The sequence below is a fragment of the Phyllostomus discolor genome, chromosome 3 (assembly GCF_004126475.2).
Source record: "Phyllostomus discolor isolate MPI-MPIP mPhyDis1 chromosome 3, mPhyDis1.pri.v3, whole genome shotgun sequence".
Classification (NCBI taxonomy): Eukaryota; Metazoa; Chordata; class Mammalia; order Chiroptera; family Phyllostomidae; genus Phyllostomus; species Phyllostomus discolor.
In genome coordinates, this window is record NC_040905.2 from 35,483,760 (window position 1) to 35,504,786 (window position 21,027).

At 38.4% G+C, this 21,027-nt stretch overlaps 1 protein-coding gene and 2 long non-coding RNA genes across 3 annotated transcripts in view; all 3 read right to left on the reverse strand.

The window, feature by feature from the left end:
• Window positions 1–15,440, reverse strand: part of LOC118499222 — a 77,921-nt gene extending 62,481 nt beyond the window's left edge. Inside the window, exon 1 of the long non-coding RNA XR_004901748.1 lies at window positions 15,368–15,440. This is a non-coding gene — a long non-coding RNA (uncharacterized LOC118499222). The remainder of the gene's footprint in view (window positions 1–15,367) is intronic.
• PDE4D (phosphodiesterase 4D) overlaps window positions 1–21,027 on the reverse strand; it is a 798,342-nt gene that overhangs the window by 648,528 nt on the left and 128,787 nt on the right.
• LOC118499232 lies at window positions 6,158–13,148 on the reverse strand. Its single transcript, XR_004901758.1, has 2 exons — window positions 10,503–13,148; window positions 6,158–10,288 (listed from the first exon to the last, which is right to left on the reverse strand). It is a non-coding gene; the product is annotated as an uncharacterized LOC118499232 (long non-coding RNA).

Here is a 21,027-nt window from a genome sequence, read left to right on the forward strand (position 1 = left end):
AGAAGTTAGAGTTGCATACACTTTTTTGGTGGAGGGTTGTTGAGCGATGCTGTTTATAAGTCTATGCTCTATGGAGGATTCAGTCAACAAGAGTGTTTTTTATAGTGCTTTTTTAAAAATATAGTCCTCTTCAAACTGATGCTTTTCTTTCTTTAAATGGGCCACCCTGTGTATTCTGCAGGTGTGTTTTCCACCAAAGAGTGGTGTTGATGTAAAACTACGTTGGCAAGAGCGTCATCAGAGTCAGCTGGGAGTGACAGGCATGTTCCAGCCAATTCTAGATGGTGTGTTGAAATATGCTTCCCAGGCTACAAGAGCAGATGCACAAAAGCATGCCCACGTATTCACAGGAGGTGACGTGCCGATCAGCAAAGCCATGGCACTGTCAGAACATAAAACGCATACCAGGAGCATTTCTTGAAAAAAAGCCAACCAATCAATCACAGCAAGAGCTACATAATCCTTGCAGGTTAAAAGGTGTCAGGGCTTGCCCTTTCCCTCAGGGAAAAAAAAAGTTTGCACATGTTGCTTTGCAGGTTTTCAGGGCACATTTCTAAGACCAAGACTGTATATCCTGTCAACAGCCAGCTACCTCACATAATACAAATTTCCAAGCAAGCAATATAAACCAAAAATTTAAACTCCAAAGAGAAAGCTATGTTCTACCAACTTCATATTTGTTTTGTTGACAAGTATGATTATGAAAACATTCCTGTGTAAATGTTAAAATGTTGCATAGTCTTGCTATTTAAAAAAATGTTATGCTTACACAAAAACCCTACTTATTTTATAAAAGCAGTATCATTGTAATAACTATATGTATGAACCACTGTGGCAAGTGCTACATATAGTTTTGTCAGAAATTTTTTTTAGTTCTTCAACATCTAGTTTTACATTGTGTGTTCACCACCCAACATAGACAATGCAATATAGCAATATACAGATGATGTATTAGAGAATTATACATATGAAATCTTATCACTTAATTAACCAGTATAACTGCAATAAAGGTAATAAAATTAAAACAATATATTAAAAATATCTGGTTTTAACACATCATGCTTAAGAAAATGATTGTGTAGCCAGTGCAAGGGGAAAAAAAGTATTTTCATGTTAGAAAATCTTCCCCAGAGCCATCCTTCTAGATACTAGAAATTTCCCAATCACCTGTCGGCATCTTTTGCCACATCTCTTATCCCTGGAAGATGAATGGATGGTAAGAGATGGGAAGCACATGGCTTTATCAGACAGAAACGTTGGAGTGAAGACTACTGGACAGGTCTGGCCAACCTGGTTCCCATTGCCTCTCTGCCCCATTTCTATAAATGCACTGCAGGTGAATTAGCATTTCTGAAATGAATTAAACAAACAGACCCAAGAGAATGGCCATCTGGCAGAGGAGTTGGGCTTTTCTACTGCACAACTTCAAATAAGATTCTTATCTTTGACATACAATCGTCACCACAAGAACCACAAGAAGAACAGGTTCTCGTTCCCAGATGACTCTGTAAATCCCCTAGTGTAACTTACGTCCCCAGCCTTCCCCCCAGCCTGCAATCTCTCCATTGTGATTTCTACCACTCACAAGATGTCATCAGTAAAATCTTTCATACTCTCAACCTCTGTTCGGTTTCCTGCACCTTCTTGCTCTAACATTACTGGCTGCCCATTGATGATACTGATTTACTTCAACTCTCTAAAGTGGTAGCTATTTTTCCTTCCAAATTTGTGTACCACAGGCCCTAAAGGAGAACTGTCCTTCTCTGCTGTTTCCAGAGAGAATTGTGACCGTTATTTTCAAAATCACCTCTCCTTTCACTACCCTACTCTGCACCACCTTTACATCTCACCTGGATTATCGCGACAGTGTATTAACTGGTCTCATTTCTGTCTTTTCCCCACATAGTATTTCCTACAAAGGAGTCTGAATGATTCTCCCAAAACTTTAGTCAGACTGGCTCTCCCTGAAGGAGACGCTCACACTGCTATCCCCTCTCCCTCCAATACAACATTGTCATAACAAAAAAAAAGAAAACAAAACAAAACAAAATCTCTCACTATTAGCCTCAAAGCACTGACTCCTCTCCATGTCTCTGACGTCATTTTCCATAACATCTCCCTCCCTGAAACAAACCAATCACATCCTCCCTCAGGGCCTTTGAACTTGTCATTTCTTCTGCCTGAAATGCTCTTCCCCTAGATAGTCATAGAGTCACTCAGTCACCTCCTTCAGATCTCTACTCAAACATTACTTTTAGAGAGTCCTCCTCAAATAGCTTATACAAAATTCTCTCTTCACTTACCCTGCTTCATTCTTCTTTACTGTACTTGTTATTCTCTGACCCACTGAAATATTTATTTGTAAATTTGTCTTCTCCCCACTAGAATATATGCTCCAAGCTACATCCCTAGAATAGTGATAGAAATAGACACTTCTAAGTTATTTTTTGATTGGATGAAAAGATAACAGAATATTTAGCTTTGACTCTTATCCTTGTAAGACAGTCCTGAGACAAAGAAAATATCTTCAGAGCAAAATGGTAGCTGTATTCCAAGCATTATATTCTCTTGCAGTTTCGTGAAAAGGCAGGCACAGACCTCGCATTAAAAAATGTCTCTGTTCCATACATTAGAACACAAGTGGCACCAGTGAAGTTAACACTTTAAATGGAACTACAATTGTGTATTCTGCTATTTCAGAAGGACATTAGCTAGCTAAGAGATGGTATAGATTGGTGTAATTGAACTGAATCTCAGAGTCCAACTCTTGAGAATGTTCAATGAATACACTTGTAACTTAGTGAGCTTAGCATGGGGTAATAACTCAAAATGTCACTTCCTTTTATTTGTACTGAGGCTGCTAAGAAAGATAAAATTGATTGTGTTTCATTTAAGCATGTAAATCCCTGGGGGGTGTGTGTATGTGTGTGTGTGTGTGAGAGAGAGAGAGGGAGAGAGAGAGGGAGAGGGAGAGGGAGGGAGAGAATGAGCATGTCAGTTGACAATCGCATCTGACATAGTAATATGCACAGAGTAATCACAGTATGTGAGGGGAATTAAACTCCTATATTTCAGTAAGTTCAGATTACCCTGTATTCCACCAATACTATTTTTACATTACATTTGACTAGTACTTTACTCTTTCCAAAGGTCTTTTCATTAAGTATATCATTTGAACTTTTCAATAATTCTAGGAAGCATGTATGAATTCGTAATAGTTCCATTCACAGATAAATTTAATTGTGGCCTGTAGAGTTTAAATGACTCCCCTAACAAACGAGTAGCACAGTTGGACCAGGGAGTATGGTCTGGACCTCTTTCTGTGCTGCAATACTTGCACAAGGTGCTAGAGATGCAGCAGTGACTGACACGGAACTGGTTCTCTGCTTTAGAAAGCTTACCCTCTCCATCAGTAGTTGTCAAATAGGGACAATTGTGCTCCCACAGGAAACATGTAGCAATATTTGGAAACATTCTGGATTTCATAACAGGGTGTATACTACTGATATCTACTGGGTAGTACCCAGGAATACTCTTAATATCCTACAATACACGTGACAGCCCCCACAACAAAGTATTATTTGGGCTCAATTGTTGGTAGTATTGAGTTTGAAAAACCCTCCTCTCAATTCAGCTCTAGAATGAATGACTGTGAAGTATTCATGGGAAGCAATACCAGATAAGGTTGCAGAGGACAGTTTGGAACTGATGAGAGAGATGTTAAGTGCCAAGTTGAGGACTATAAACTTCAGCCTGTAGACCAGGGATTGGCAAACTAGGCCAGTTGGCCAAATCCAGCTTCCTTCCTTTTTTTTTTTTTTGTAAATGAGGTTTTATTGAATGTATGTATGTCCACTTATATATCTTATGGCAGCTTTTGTACTATAGCTACAGAACTGAGTAGTTGCCAAAGATACCATATGGTTCATAAAGCCTAAAATTTTTACTATCTGGCCCTTTATGGGAAACAAAGTTTGCTCACCACTGCTGTAGAGAGTGGGCAGCCACAGCAGAACGTTGGAATTAGTGAGGAGACAGCCTAAGTAGATGCTCTTGAGGGGAAAGGGCAGATGGCGGCACACAAACAAGTTAGGATGTGAACTGAAATAGTCCAAACGTCAGGCTAAATGCTAAAATGGTGGCAGTGTTGGGAAAGAACAGAAAGGCAAGAGATATTAGGTGAATTATCTGTAGGTCTGTGCAGAGGGAGAGCAAAGCAGAAGTCAACATGATTCAGGCTGGTTCACTTGGAAATAGTGCTTCATGAACAGACAGGAAAACCAGAAATGGGGAAACAGTCAGCTCGATTTTTCACACGTAATATCTAAGCTAAGAGCAGATCTCCCAAGTAGAAATGCTCAGGAAGGCATATGGAACCCAAGCCAGGTTAAAGAGCTGGATTTTGTTAAGTGGAGCTAACAGTTGGAGCTGGGGCAGAAGTCAGGCCGATGGTGCAGGGAGCACACTGAATGAAATAAGGTCAAAGCGGGGCGGGGGTGCACTTTGATTTAAGGTGCTAGAAATAAAGTCAATGAAAGAGGAAGAGAGAGATCTTACAAAAATGGAGTTAAGCTAGTGAATGACACAGATTCAAGAAGGAGAGGTGAGCATCAGTGTCAAATGCTAATACTATATTGCAATTACTGATACTGAACATATCAATAAGTGACTTTAGGTGCAAAAGCAATGTTGCCTTTATTTTATGCATGCATAAAATAAACCATCTTGCAAAGAAAACCCTCAAGATGAATGTGAGATAATGCTGTTCCTTAATTTATAGCTGGTATGCTGCTGACTTTTATTGAAACTTTCATTTTTATTCTGGTGCACAGCAGTCTTCTGGAGTCTCTGCTGACACAGAAGGAGGTCATGAATCAAGACGTTCCCCTAAGACAGTTTCTCAAAGGACAGCTCTGACATCACTAATGGAGCTGCTTATAAATGTGGCTTTTACTGTGGGGGCCTGGCTGGCTTCATGGGCGTGGCCTGAGCAGTTGGGCCAGAAAGGCCCTGTGCTGGTGTGAATGTTCTTGCTGTCACTGCCATGAAATTCTTAGGGTTTTTTTTTAAATAAGTAATCTTGTATTTTAATTTTACACCAGGCTCTGCAAATTGTGCAGGTGATCCTGTGTGGATATTCTAGTCTAGAATTAAATAAATTCATAGGACTACAAAGTATAGGAAATTGGATTCCTCACTTACCTTAGCTTTCACTTACTTACATAGAGATCCTATGATTTTTAAAATGTCCGTGTTTGTGCCCTTTGGAAGTAGAACTTGGAAGCTGCCATTAGCACACACAGTATTTTCCATGGAACAGTTTTATGCTTCTTGGCTTCTGTGTAGCTACCAGGTAGGAAGTTAATAAGTATAGAATGGCCCTAAAACAGGGTACCAATAAACTCACTTTCTGTTTAGGAATGAAATCATGCGACCCAAGTTCAATGTGTTCACCTTCAACTAGGCAATTCTGACCCAAAGAACCACCAGGAGAATCCATGTCCTTCTGATACTGGAAATATCAGTGATTCAGGTATCACTGGGTTGGTATATTAGCAATCTGACATTGCACCAAGATGACTTTAAACATGGGTGATGTGGTTTATTGAATTTTTAAATATTGAATTAAATAATGAGAAGGTTCTTTCATTTCCAAATCCCTCTCATTCTTCTCACTTTAAGAAAAAAGACTTAATTCATCTTCTATATCTTTTAAACAGAGAGGAGACAGACCTCGGGCTCAGAGTCATTAGAAGGTCATAGTATCTAGCTTGCATCTATTTAGCCCTTTTATATTGTATTTTTAAAATGATCTTCTATGTATAATAAATAACACAAGTTTTCAAGTTACAGTAGTATGTGAAGCCATATTTTTTAAAATACAAGCCTTTAAATAAAAATGTAAATCCATAGTGTCGCAGGTTCAATTCCCAGTCAGGCCACATACTTGGGTTGCAGGCCATGGCTCCCAGCAACCGCACATTGATGTTTCTCTCTCTCTCTCTCTCTCTTTCTCCCTCCCTTCCCTCTCTAAAAATAAATAAATAAAATCTTTAAAAAATATCTTGATTAGACCCTGAAAGTTTTATTTAAAAAAAAAAGTAAATCCACCAAAAAGTGTTACATAAAAACAGTTCAAATGACCCATATATGTACCTTAAACTGGGGAGGTGACACAGGAATGACCACGCTATTTATGACATCACTTTGTTATTAATAAGAGAGCTTTATTAAAGGAAGCCGGATTCCGTTCAGAGGGGAGCCACAGCGTTCCGCCTTGTGCGTCACCAGCCTCCAATTCATATATGTTTTAGTTATTACCACCATAAATCATACACTGTTCTAGTTACCACTCAATAAAAAGTCATAAAAATCACACTGCACAGAATAAAGCAAAGTAAAATAAATACTATAAGCCTAAAGAAGGTAAACATGCAGAAATGATAGTCCAAGTAACCTTATTAGTCAGAAAATCGCTTACTTCAAAAGGTCAACAATACGTACTCACTGTTTATAAATATAAATGTGAAATCATCTATGTAAAAAAGGAACTAACCATGTGTCCTACTAATAATATAGAGAGGAAGTCACTTTATTTTAATATTAGCTAATATGACCAGGGGGCTATCTCATAAAGGTAATAAAAAGGAAATTGGTTGTTTTGAAATTATTACAACACAAAAATGGATATAAACTATGGACAAATATTTTCTTTAAAATAACATTTATATGCAAAATCTCTTCTAAAAGGCTTTCTATTATTCACTTTTAGTTATTCTAAAGACCTGCTTTAGAGAAGTGGTGCTTAGTTTCTGCCAGTTCAAATTTCTTCAAATTGTCATCCTAAAAAAGGAACTACGGAGGGTGTTTTTGATTTTTCAAAATCTTGGCATTTCTTTTATAAGCTTAGTTCTTGGTGTATAATTTAACAACTATGAATTCTAAGAGATAAGGATTAGTCATCAGAGTTTAACCAGGTAGTTATTCAGTAATTTCTTAAGAATCATAAATATATTTAAATAAGTTTTTTTCAGAAATACAACAGGTATAAATTATTTTAAAAGTATGAACTAAATATTATTAAAATGCATATATTTAACAGATTAGTGACACTATCCTGAATCAGTATATGAGATATACCGAGGTCAAATTACACCTGTCTAGGTGTGCACAGACCCAGAACACACACACATGCACACACACGCGCACACACAAAGTCATGGCGACAAAGTCCACATACAAGGTTAATCATTGAGTTTAAAATTTCTTTTTACTACGACATGAGAAGCACAGCAACGGGAGGTATGCTTCTCAATCAAACAACAAGTACTTACTAGATGCACATTATACAGGTAGTGCTTGTGAAGGCAAAGACTCATGCGTGTGGAGGTTCCTACTTTTTAGGAAGTTATGGTCCAACTACACAGTCAAAACACAAGCATGAAATTGAAAAGATCATAAGGTAGAAAGTGCCAAATAAATGGCAAATCTCACCAAATGAACTCAGACAATTTGGCTCTGTACATATTTGTTCACGAAAGCCAGAAAGTCAAGCCACTAATCCCAACGTTTTCACTTTCTTTCCTCTCATTAAATCTAACATTTTATTTATGACGTATTGCCCCCCTCAAAAAAAACAATCTCAGAAATGCCATTTTAAAGACGAAAGAGATAGCATTTACTCCTGGTCCCAGAGAGATTTCCATTATAAAAGCAGACATCTTGCTAAGTCAAAGAGACTACTGCGTAATGAAGGGATTGGCATGAAGGCTGGCAGATGGATAGAAGGAGATTGTTTTGAGGTAAAAGGGGCCATGGTCCTCCCTTCTGGCCAGCCAGTCATGATCAGTCAGTCTGTGAGTCAGGCCAGCTCTGGTTACCAAGCCGTTTGCTACTCTGTTGCTTAGTGACTTGAGCCTGCAAACCATCATTTCCAGCTGGCTCTTCTGGAACCAAACCTTAATAGATTTCTGCCTTGATCTTTGTCTTTAGATCTCAAGCCTTTCAGGCATTTTTCTCTGAATTGTTGAAAATAAAATTATCCTGATCAGTTTTCCTTTTATGTCAGTCTTACTTAATAAGTACTCTGAATCAGACATATATTTCTCCTATCCATACACATATTTTTATCAGAAAAGAAGGATGTCCACATGTCTATAGGCCACATATAGAAACAAATGAATTGAGATTTCATACCCAGAAAGATGTGTTCCTACCCTTCTGTTAACTAACCACGACTTTGTAAAATCATTGAGCATTCATTGTTGTGGCTTCGATATACGTGCAGAGTAACGTAAAAAATGTGAATGTAGCTCTTGGCCCAAAGGGAGGTAATGCTGAAAGAACAGAGATGAAGAGTTAGTCACATCCATGTTCAAGTTCTAACTCAACTGATTTCATCTCTTGGGTATACAACAATTTTTCTGGGACTCAGCATCTGCATATGTAAAACACAGGTAATAATACTTACTCTAAATCTTGTCATGAAGGGTTGATATAGAAGGGTCAATATACAGAGAGTACCTGACACATAGCAGGAGCTAAATCATTAATAGCTATGCTATAATACATTTAAGGTTAAAGTTATGTTATTATGAACCTAGAGTTTTGCTTCCAAAATTAAACCAGATAATTTCTTCTCATATCAACTCAAATCTCATTCTGAGATCTCATTTTGATCTCATTTCATCTCAAGTAGCCAGAAAGCATTTATGTCCATAAAATTGAACATAAATGATATTTAAAATTTGTACATATACAGTTAAAGAGATGGCTATGGTAAAATAACATATAGTTAAATATATAGCAAAAGAAAATTTTTAATTGGAATTTTTATTATCTACAGATTTCCACATTTCCTACCTGAAATCTTGGCTTGGCAGATGCTGTCCTAGAATGAACACCACCAATGCTTGCATTGTGAATGCGCTGCAGCCTATTTATGAGTCACCGAAAAATTACAGAATTCTGCCCCGTTTTTATCTATGTGGCATCCACCTCTCTCACAAAAGTGAGTTGGAACTTGTTTTAACTTATCTTAAATGTACTGTAGTTTTTTATCATTTTGTAAACTTAATTAGTCATTTTTTTTTCACTTGTATATCAAATGCCTTTATAAGCATATGACCTATGAGTAGAGTCTACAATTCAAAAAGGTTGAGTAACTAAGGTCAAATATTAAGTGGCCAGCAGAGCTAGAAATATATGACTTCAAACTGTATTAAATCCATCACAGTTTTCAAACATGATTTTTTTCCAAAAGCAAAAACATTAAAAAGCATGAAATAATTTTGTTACAGTGGTGATAATAAAGCTTCTTCCTGAAACCATTACTTGAAGAAGAGTTTTGGTAGCTTCCTGTCTTATAAAAAAAGAGGGAGGCTGAAGCTCATTTGGGTACCTTCTGTCACAGAAGTTTGCTATTTATAAGGAAATTTATATAAAGAATGATGTTTCAAACTAAATCCATAATTTAAAAATTACTGTAATGAACTTTGAGATTCAATGTTTAATTTTCTTATCACTCAACATTTCTAGCAAGTCTACAAGGAAGACTTTCAGCTTAGGAGTATTTTTACCACTAGTAGCAATGGCTTCAGTTGGTCATCTTTTCTTTTCTTTAAGGTAAATGTCAAAGATCACAGTAAGTTCACACACATCATAAACTGCCAGGTCATTTCCACATTGTTTTCATGTTTCCTCTATAACTATTTGTCATATTTTTATCTTTGTAATTTCTTAAACATCACAAGTCAATTGACAAGCTCTTCAACAGGAATGTCTTCCTGGGGTTTTCTGATTTTAGTAAAAGTTAATAAAAGCTTTCAAAACCTACAGGCACCCTTAACTTGCAGTGCCCCAAGATTCCCCTGAAGACACAGCCAATTACATCAGGGACACAGCTAATGACTTGGCCAACTGGCCTCACCCAATGTGCTGGCATCATTTCCTGTTGTTCTCACCAAGTGATCTTCCCAAAAACCTCCTCCCCACATCCTGGTATCACACTATACTCACAGCCTACTGCTGGGTCCCCATCTCCCAGGAGAACATCAGCAATGACTTGCACTGGGTGTCCTCACAGAAGAGACAGGGAAAAGATAACCTTATAGTTAAGTAGGGCAAATGTATGAACAAGGGAGAATTTCCAAAGAGGGTCACTAAATAATGTCTTTAAAAAACTACTCAGCTTTCTCTCTCTCTGTGTTTAACCTACAAATTCTTTAAAAGGATGGATTTCTCCTTGATGGGTGCTAAAATTTCACTTGAGGAAATGTTTAGTATACTTCTTTCTTTTTTTTCCTACTTTTTTAAAAAAGATTTTATTTCTTTTTAGAGAGGGAAGGGAGGGAGATAGAGAGAGAGAGAGAGAGAAACATCAATGTGCGGTTGCTGGGAGTCATGGCCTGCAACCCAGGCATGTACCCTGACTGGGAATCGAACCCATGACACTTTGGTTCGCAGCTCGCGCTCAATCCACTGAGCTACGCCAGCCAGGGCACTTCTTTCTTAAAACAACTATAAAAGCAACTGCAGTGGCTGAAGAAATTACAACTCAAGAGAGCAAATGTTCATTTCTAAATAATTTTATATCTAGTGCCAATGCCTCGTAAAGAGAAAGTTGTAATAAGCAACGTATGTATGCGTGTGTGTGTATATATATATGTATGGCTCCTAGAAATTTTAGAGATTTCCTAAAAGTGTCCTGAAACAGGTCTTTCAAAAATCCACCTACAGAAACTATTTTGTTGTTCAAGGGTGCTATGAAGTGTTTCTACTCTGAGTATGTTAAAAACACACATGCATACACAAATTTTGAAGATAAGACATTTGAGTATTATCTGGACTCCACCTTACCCAAAGAAACTCTATGGCCTAATTTCACCTAGAACACTTTCCTTCATTCAGTGCATAGAACACAGTGCGAATTGAAGAGAAAACCTGAAAAATATAAACATTTTCCTGGGTGTTTGATTTCCCTGAAATAAACTTACACTGGAAGTTTTCTTCACCAGAGATTTGACTGATCTTGGAGTTCCTGCTGACATCAGAGGGAATTCCCTACTCAGATGAAAGCACAGTCCTGTCTATAATCTAGACTGTGAGGTACAAGATAGTAAGTAAAAATAGTAAAACAGGGTAAGAAAATCATGGACATGAGAAGGTTCTAATCTAACACACAGCACCAGATGTGTTCAATAAACATTAGCTAGTGACATAATTATTACTAATAAACATTGAGGGAATAGCAAAAGGAAGATGTGCTAGAGATTTGGAAAAAGCAGCAGATTGTTTTCAGTTGGGGGTAACAGGAGGACACTCTCAGGAGGACAGGGATTTGAAAGACGCAGAATGGGAGTAGGTAGGGAAGAGGCACCAAGTCCTGTGGCTGTGCCTCAGCAGTATCTGTCCCTTCTGCCTTCTCCTTTCCCATGAAACAGGCGTACAGCTGCCGTTCCTTGGGCTCTTCACATATATTCTTTTTAGTCCAATCCATCTACAAACAACTCGACAATTTTTAAATCTATAAACATTTAGACATGATTCTAAAAGTTCTGGCAGACTAAGACTGGAATAATAGATGTATCACACATAATAAGGAATATATTAACTTATAATGACACTAAGTGTCTATCCCTAGGCAACACAAAATAATTTACGCACAACTCTACTTAATAGCTTAATAAAACCACAATGACAAATAGATAGTATTACTATTCCCAAGAAGTTGCATAACAGGGAAACTGTGACATATATTAAGTAACATGTTCAAAATCACACAACTAGTAAATAGAAAGTCAGAATTTAAATTTTAGTCGTCTGGCCTCTGTTTAGATGTTCTCTGTACAAGTCATACAGCATCTGGAGTAGTGTGTCAGTTCAGCACCCTACTCTTTAAATAGGCCATGACAATTCACATGAAGTCTGGGTGAAAACAACCAGGATCAACCTGGTAAATACAGCATATAAAGTTGAAATAACTTAGGGCATCTTGTTAAGAAAAAAATTTTTCAGAAGCATGCTAACATTGAAAATATGATTAACAGGTGTGCCAAGAACAATAGCACAGGGCCCTGGTTCTCTGGTGAGTTACTCCAGGGCTTTTTTAAAAAATTAACTTTATTTTTTATTGTTGACACTATTATAGATGACCCATCCCCCACTTGCCCACCTCCACCCAGTCCCTAACCCAACTCCTTTCCCCTGGCCTCTTGCATTATGGAAGAGAGGAGAGATTCAAGCCTTGGGGTTTTCAAAGAAGATCCTGAACCCCTGGTGATAATTACAGAGAAGGAAACTTCAACTATATATTAGAAAGGACTTTCCCATCAATATTGTGAAAAAATTGAATTTCTTTGTCTGACCCACATCCAGGTGTGCAGAGATAGTAAAGGACTGGTCATTATAGATGTTAGTCTATGAATTGAGCTATGGGATGGAGGGTGAACCAGGCAGCCTTCCACGTACTATGACTGAGATGGGCTAATTATTCACCAAATCTGCTTTGCCTTATTTCTGGGAACAGACATGTTAGGTTTCCCTCCTTCCTTTGTAGTTAGACGTGGCCATAAAACTAAGTTCTGGCCAGGGAATACGAGCATAAGTGATGCGTGTACTCCTCACACGCTTGGCCTGCCTCACACGTGCTGTCTTCCATGGTCTTTTTCCTTGATTCAGCTGAGCTTGACGACCTTGCAAATCAGGTGTTACAAATAGTGGAGCAACAGGATCCCATGTCCATGAAGCACCCGGGGGCATGCTACCTCCCAGGAGAAGCAGCAGCAATAAATAACCATGTACAGTGGCAATCCACTGAGATTTGGAGAGCACGTTGAAACATGATTACCTTAACATAAAATAGATGCCTTCCAATATGATTTATGTTTTTCAACTAGAGTGTAAATTATTTGCAAAACATAGCTTTTGTTAACTATGTGATCAGTAGGTAGAAATGGAACATTTTGGACTCAGTAGGGATTAAAATATGCATATCAAATGGAAGGGAAATCAGATACAAGAACCAACATTCTGAGGCAGGAACACACCAGGGGAGTATTTAAACTGCTGGTTACTAATTTAGAAGGAGCTGAGGATTTGAGTGTGGTGGTCGTAGCAGAGGTTTAGATTGATATATATACATACACACATATATATGTTATATATATTGTTCTGTGTTATATATAACATATATATGTATAGTACATATGTATATAACATATATGTGTAGTAGTACATGTGTATATAACATATATATACAACACAGAACAATTTGGAACAGTTTTTAAAATTACATATAGTGCTTATGAAAGCACGGATGAGATATTTGTCAAAAGGTACTTGTGGGTATTATAAATATTTTGGAATTCATTGAACCCATGAGAAAAATGTGAGGTACTCTTTCCAGCTTCCTTGCTGAATGCTTTTAGTCCATGAGGACTATTGTTCCCTCTTGAGTTATTGAGAATTGATATCATGATTTTTATTTTTCATTTCCATTGCTCTTTTGATGCCTCCCTGAGCTGGCTGAGACCTGACACACCAAAATGAAATATTGGCAGAATGTGTGCTTTTGGAGCCTCTCCAAAGAGCACCAGAAAAGGAAGTGCCAGAAATTTCCAAAGAAAGCCTGTTTTCGTGAGATTTCCTGCCTTCCTTACATCTCAACATGTCCAAATAGTTCAGATAACCTTCAGTTGAACTCTAGGTTGCTTCACTCAGATGGAAAGCAAGCAACTGAGTTGAGGCTTACCCATTCGACGACGGGTACAATATAAGAACTCCAATATTTAAAAAAAGACATCTCAACTAAAAGGGACACTGGATACCAAAATTCTGGGCTTGACCCTTCATGAACTCCAGCCAGCTTCCCTGCTCTAGCATCTGATGCCAGGTTTCAGGCCATCCCTCTTCCTCGAAGCATCTCATAGTGTTTATCTATACCTTTCCTTCACTGCTTATGTCTGACAAAAATTTTCAGTAATGTCTTCCTTATAGAAAAGTCACCGTTTTTCCATATTCTCTTTAAGACAGAAAAATTCAATGTTTGTCTTACCCCTCTTATGAGCATTATATCTAACTAAACTGAGAAATGCCATCTTGTTAAAATCTTTGGGAATATAAGAACACTTCCCCCATCAGAGATCTAGCTACTTAAAATTAAAATTCTGAGGTTAGACATTTCTTTGGGCAGGACATGCCTTTCATTTCCTTTGTCATCTATTTTTTTTTATCTATGACATTAGTGTGTTCCTGGATGTGGTCATGTTGCTAGCGTAGATTTCGATTCTCCCTATTGCTACTTCTTTCCTAGAAGTCTTATTTTTGTTTTGTTTTGGTTTGGTTTGGTTTGCTTTTCATTCCTGGCATAAATCATTTGTTTTCTATAGAAAAACTATAAAAATCATTAAATTGGTTTCTCAGCTAATATGCTCATTAATTCTTTTTGTTATGTTTTTTTAAAAATCATAAGTAACATTCATTTTACCAGTAGTACATAGAACCTACTACCAACTAAAATTACCCGTGTGTATCACAGACCCCTCTCTCCGGTGCAGAAACATCATAATAAGCTCCCACAATGGCTTATCTTAATATTTGCTCTTCCAAGAGCATGAAAATATCACGAATCACCTAGAAAAACTGATGGAAGCACGCACATAAAACAAATTCACACATTATAAAAAAACAGAAACATTCAGATAAAGAATTGAAATATTGACACAATATTCAAAGAATTCAAATTCAAAAAACACAACAATCTTACCAAGAACACAACAATATTACTGGGTGCCAGCCTGCAACTTCCTGCACAGAATCCCTAAACCCTTTCTTTCCTTCCTTTACAAAGGCATATCAGAGATTACAGACACTTTAAACTGAGGAGAGATTCTACAAGAGCACACCACACACACACACCCACTATTCGCATCTCTGTGCAACTGGGGATCATGCAGAAAAGAAAGCAAGTTACAATTTTCCTCCTCTCTTTTTTGGTCCTTTCTTTCCTAGGCTGCTGTAGAACCTGGCAGGGACATTAGCTAAAGAAATAAAAAAAACCACCACCACATCAGTATGGGAGTAAAACTGCATTCTTATTGACATCTGGAATCCAATTTTCTAGCAGGAACTTGCAGTAGGTGTTGAACTTTGAGAACCACCCACCTCAACAACTCCTATTACCAATCTCAAGGCTTCCTGCCCTGACTTGGACATCTGTAGGATTTATTGGTAAAGCAGATTATTTATGATAAATCACAGGTGAGGAAAGATAATGGAACTCCCTCTCCAGCCCTAAAGTGAAAGGCGGGAGGAGTAAAAATCACTGGGGGGAACGGCCACCATTTCCAATGATCTGTGCAAACCTTACCACGTATGTGCCACAGTGAAACGCCGCTGTTTGGGGATGTTGCTACTGAGAAGCATCCTGCGCAGAAGCCTGGGGGAATTTCTCGGAGAAATCACTGGAGAGAGCTTGGGAGAAATCGATTTCCTTGCTGTCTTGGACTTCTCGTGCTGCAACAGGTTTTCCCGCAAGGATTTCACAAGATCCTCGTTCAGCCAGGGGTTTGAACAATGCAGATTATCCACTTCAGGTACGGTTAAGGTGTCCGGGCTTGTCGTCTGCTGAGCCATTTTCCCCCGGTCAACTTTGTACAGTTGGCAACAATCCAGGGCAACGTGGTTCGCTGGCTTCTTTCCAGTGATTGCTTCGCTCTAAGTCCGGAGAAATGTCCAGGGAGGTTGCCTGCCTCAGTCTCTCGGCGGAGACGGGGCAGGCTGCAGACGAGGGAGCGCACTCTCAGCGGAAGCCTATTAAACGTCACCCCTCCTCTGTGGATCCCCTGCCAAAGATCGCCCTGGAGCTCTCCCGCCGCAGAGGAACATGGAGGGAAGCCGCTGCGCTAGCTGGGCTTTGTCAGCGCTACAGAGCAGCCTGCTAAACTATTGGAACTAATGCGCCGCAGCTGCCGGAGTGACTTCTGCTTATGTACATAAAAAGTGCTGGGGGGAGGGCTCAGCCATCAGATGCCGGCTGCTCAGTTGTTTGGCTGGTCTTTCCATTTGCTTATTCCTGAATCCAAAGGAAAGAAAAACTTTGAACTTGACCTTCCTCTCCCACGAGGGCGGTTTATCTCCCTTCAGTCAACGTTCATAAAAGAAAATTACTTTGGTTTTTACAAGGGGAGAATAAACAAGCGTTAGATAGACAAGGAGAAATATTTCCTTGCTTACTGAACTCAATCTGGTGCACCTTTAAGACAGCTCCGGAGAACAACATGAGCTCTTGTTATCCCCCTCTTTCTGCCTAGTTAGAAACCAAACAAAAGGTTTTGAAATACTACGCATGGAAAACACTACAGGTTACCCTTGGGTTGTACAAACCTGCTATTCATGGCCCTTTCAAAGCATAGAACAACATGATGTACATCCACAAATGGTATTTGTTATGACTTACACATTTAAACTAAAGACCCTCCAGAGGGACAGATTGTTTTCATAACATTAGTTAAAAATGATTTTAAAATTTCAAGTATTCCTTATGGTATGTATAATTTTATGTGTTTAACTATAAAGAATGAAATATATCCAGCTTTTCATAGTTACTTTCCCAGCTGTCTTCTAAGATTTTTATTTGCAGTTCAAAATAAAAGAGAAAAATTACTTTTCACCTATTCAGTTTGCTACTGGAAAAAAAATTAAATGCCACGATTCAAGTAACTGAGTGATAAACTCTGTTCAATCTTACGTTATAAATTACCTTACACACTCCATTAGGACTGCATGGTGGGGGCACCCAGGCTTGAATAGAGACCACCCAGTAGCCTAGGGATGCTACTGATAGTTCGAGATTAAAATCAGATCACACTTCTCAGGATCTACAAATATTTTCCATTTTTTAAAAAATAAAAGCACCATAACTTAAGAAGGAGTCACAGAATGCATCCAGATGACATGGAGAATGGAATAGTCCGATTGAATTATTTTGGGGAGGGTTCTATGGTTACTATTAGGTCAATCCTAAAAGATTCTCCTCTCTCTCTCCCTGTTTGTTCCACCTTAAGTTTCAATTATTTGCTTTTAAAATGTTACAGGAAAAGAATACTCTGAGGTTCTGAAGCACAGTCAGCACTTGATGTACCTACAACAATTTAATGAGACACACATGCCATGACTTAATCAGAAAATCTGCAAATGTTCAAATTAAAAAACATCAGGGTATGCTTATTTTTATTCATAAAGAATTTCCACCAGTACCAAAACTTTCGTCACTGTCCAACATTAAGTGGCAGCGTCCACTAGTTTAAAGAATATGCATATCCTTTAAAACAAGTAGCCAATTTCCTTTAATGAGCTGAGGGGCTGACAACTGCAGCAGGAGATGTGCAAACCAGGCATGTAATGCTTTCCCTCAGAGAACTTGCAATGCAGTGACTCAGTGGAGAGGGCTGGACAGTGCTCAGGAAGAGCCAAGGAGCCGAACACCTAAAACATGATGTTGTCAGCTCCAGAAAAATAGAGTGAACATGCTATGCATGGCTGCTGAAAGAATACCGAAGTGGAGGAAAGCCTGAAGAGGGGATGGAGTGAAAATTAATGGAAAGGGAAGTAAGAAATGCATGCCAGAATTAGAAACTAGAATGTTCATATAAAAAGGTAAGCAAGTCTTGTTCAAAAATAAAATTAAAAAAAAAAAAGCCAAGCAGTCAGTAGATATAAAACTTGTTCAGGTTTGTGGAAATGGAAATTCCAATAACAGGATAAAGTGAGAAAAATAAACAGTAGGCAGTATACTCGACATGGCACTTAAGAAATCAGAAAACTTTCACACTTTCTGAAGACTTAGTTCCCCTAGGCAAACATTTATGGGCCATTGTTTTGTCCTAGGCACTACACTGAGTGCTCCAGGATATTTAAAGAGTAGCTTGGTGCCGTCCCTGTCCTCCGAGAGTTTATAATCTAGTAGAGTAGATAAGGGACAAAACAACTGACATGACAAAGTATAGCTGAAATACCCAGTGAGAGCCTGGAAGCTGGAGACGTTTAAATGTCTGGCAGTAAGTAAAGAAGCGTGATTCCCTGTGACAAAGTAGAAGAATTTATGTGACTAAGAAAGACAGGGGCCACGCACTGGGAAATTCACTGCATTCAGGGGATTCCAGATTCTGGTTCTTGCTCTCAGGGGCCGTCTCTGGAGAGGAGTTTGAGCCTGTGTTCTGGTGAACAGCATACCATGGGGATGCTCAGGGAGATCGCACACCTTGTTGACAATCACAACCAAACTAAAGCAGAAGACATAACAATATTCCATGAAAAATTCACTGGGGGTTGTGGTGCAACACAGACTAAAACGGAACAAAGCGTTCTGCACACCTGCCCTTGCTTTGGGGCATGTTGAAGGGTTCCTGCCATGATAGAGCCCTGTCAGCGGCCCTTCGCAGCAGCCCACCGCCTACCCTTAATGTGTTTAATTTTCCCATCTCTGCGATTATCCGCCTGAATCCGTCAAATGATATATGACATGCCTGCTGCTTTTTGAAAATAAAATTCATTTGGTTTTGAGAATTCTTTGCCAACCCCTTGAAATAACTTGAAACACCCCGCCGTGTTTCAAAATCGGGCTAGAAAATCACTGCTTTTGGAGGCACAAAATTGTCAAGTTCTCACATAACCAAAGGTGGGTGAGGTTTGGGTGAACTGGCAATTTTCTTTATAACAATGTAGAGGGTCAGAGGAACAATTTCAACAAAAGCACCATGTACACATCTTGCCTTTCTTTTTGTAAAAATAAAATCTCTTTAAAATTAGCTGCCACAAACGTACGTCTCTGGAAAAAAAACAGTAATGGACGTGACAGCCAAAAAAGGCCTTAGGTTTTAACAAGTAGAAATGTAAAAGTGGGTTAAATGTTTTGATAATATCACCCACATCTAGGACAGCAGATAACATCTCTCTACATAAACAAGGTTTTCCTACATACCTTGTTACAGGGTTTCAAAATTTGCCTTTTCAGATAATTCAGAATCCTTGAAAACATTTATTTAATTATTCATAGGCAACAAAACAAATAAGAAATAAGATTTACGTAGGCTCTGGTAGAAGGACTGAACAGTGCGCCCTGCCTAGGTGGGAATAAGCAAGGCTGGGTTTCCCACAGCTGACAGGGAGCAATCGTGCAGCTAACCAAAAAGAACTGATACATTTAAATGATTTATACTTGACCACAGAGTGTATTCTATGCTTCATCCAACTATGTTTTAATTAGGTAGATAGTGTATTAGAATGAGGCTGCTTTTTAAATTGCCCATCGTATGGGAGCCATGGAAATGGCGTAAGAGTAGCCGAGGTTGTATTGTCCAACAGTTAAGAGGGTGTGTTTGGAACCCCAAAGCTTGTTTTGCGCTCTGGCCGTGGTGCTTCCTAGCTGTGTCACTTGACTCATCTGTGGCCTAGTTCCTCCTCTTTCAAATATAATAGAATGATGATCATAATGATAGCTCCTGTGGAAGAATGCTGAATATGTGCCATATCCATGCCAGAAAGTGTGTAGAAGAGCGCCTCGTACAGAATAAACATCCAATAAATGAAACCTGCTACCAGCTGATACATGGAACTTACGAAAATTTATACTTAGTACATAGATATCCACTATGTGCCGGGTGTTTTCCATTTTATTTCATTTAATTCTTGCAATAACTCTCAGGGTGTTATTTCATCACCACTATTTTACTGAGGGAGGCTTACGAAGGTCCAGTAACTTGTCCAAAGACGCAGAGTTCAACGAGGCATGGCTGAGACTCGCCCATCTACGAAGTGCCAGGGCCTTGTGTTTCAACGCTGGTCCAAGCCACCCCTCCCCCAAAGGGCTGATCCAATATTTAAAGTTGACGATAGATATTTCTATGGGAAACAGTACAAATCTGGCTGACCCGAGTTCTTGGTCTCGTAAACATTAAATTCTGTCCTTGGCTTCACTCAGGACATAGGCTGTGACAGCCTGCGAAGCCTGCCAGGTCAGGAAATTCTTATGAAGTCACGGCATTCAAGTAACAGCAGCTTGAGGTGGAATTCCTGAGTGTTGTTTTTTTTTTTTTCATCTATATGCCTGTACTCCTTTGATATAAAGGAGTTTTAATTGAACTTCATGGTAGTTTCCACTGTACAAAATAACATATCTTAACATTATTTTCCTTAAAGTTTTCATTGTGATTATTTTTCATTTAGCATTTAAATCACTATAAATTCTGATGATAAAATTATTTATGCTTGTATCTAAAACCACATCTAAACATTGTAGAGCAGGGCTTTTCAAATCATCATTATTAAACACTTATTGGGTAATGGGCTAGTTGGCAGAGATTAAAAAACAGTAAGTATATCTACTCGAAAAGATGTACATAACCCTCCAACAAAGAAAATAAATGATAAATGTAAAATTAAAAATAGAAAATATTGGTGCCTTAAGGGCTTAAAGGAATAACATTGTGTGTGTGTGTGTGTGTGTGTCCAGGTCAATGTGAAACAATGCAAAGAAGAAGCAGGACTTGAATTTGGCCTTGAAAGATGGTACATGTGGAAGAAAAATAATCAGTGTGGGTAAGAGATGTTAAATTTTTTAGACTCATTCCTATGGAAAAATTACTAAAATTTACTTGAGGTAGGTAAAAAATATAGAGAGAGATTTAAATAAGATTAATTTAGTGGCAATATGTGCTATAATTTGGAAGGGGACAACTCTGAAGGCTGTTTATTGCAACAGTTCCATTTCAATATTAATTTGTGTAGAATGGAAAGAAAGGGACTAATGATGCAGAATTAAAAGGATGAGTTCATCAGCTCTATATGAGCATTCAAGTCAATAGGGAAGTCAAAAATAGGCTGGACATTTATTAACATAATTGATTATACCTTCTATCTAATTAACTATGGTCCTCCTAATTAATCATCAAAAGGCTGCTGATGTAAAAAATTATCTAGGGTTTATTAAACATAGAAATATATCTGCTTTGAGTTATTTTAGAGCTACAT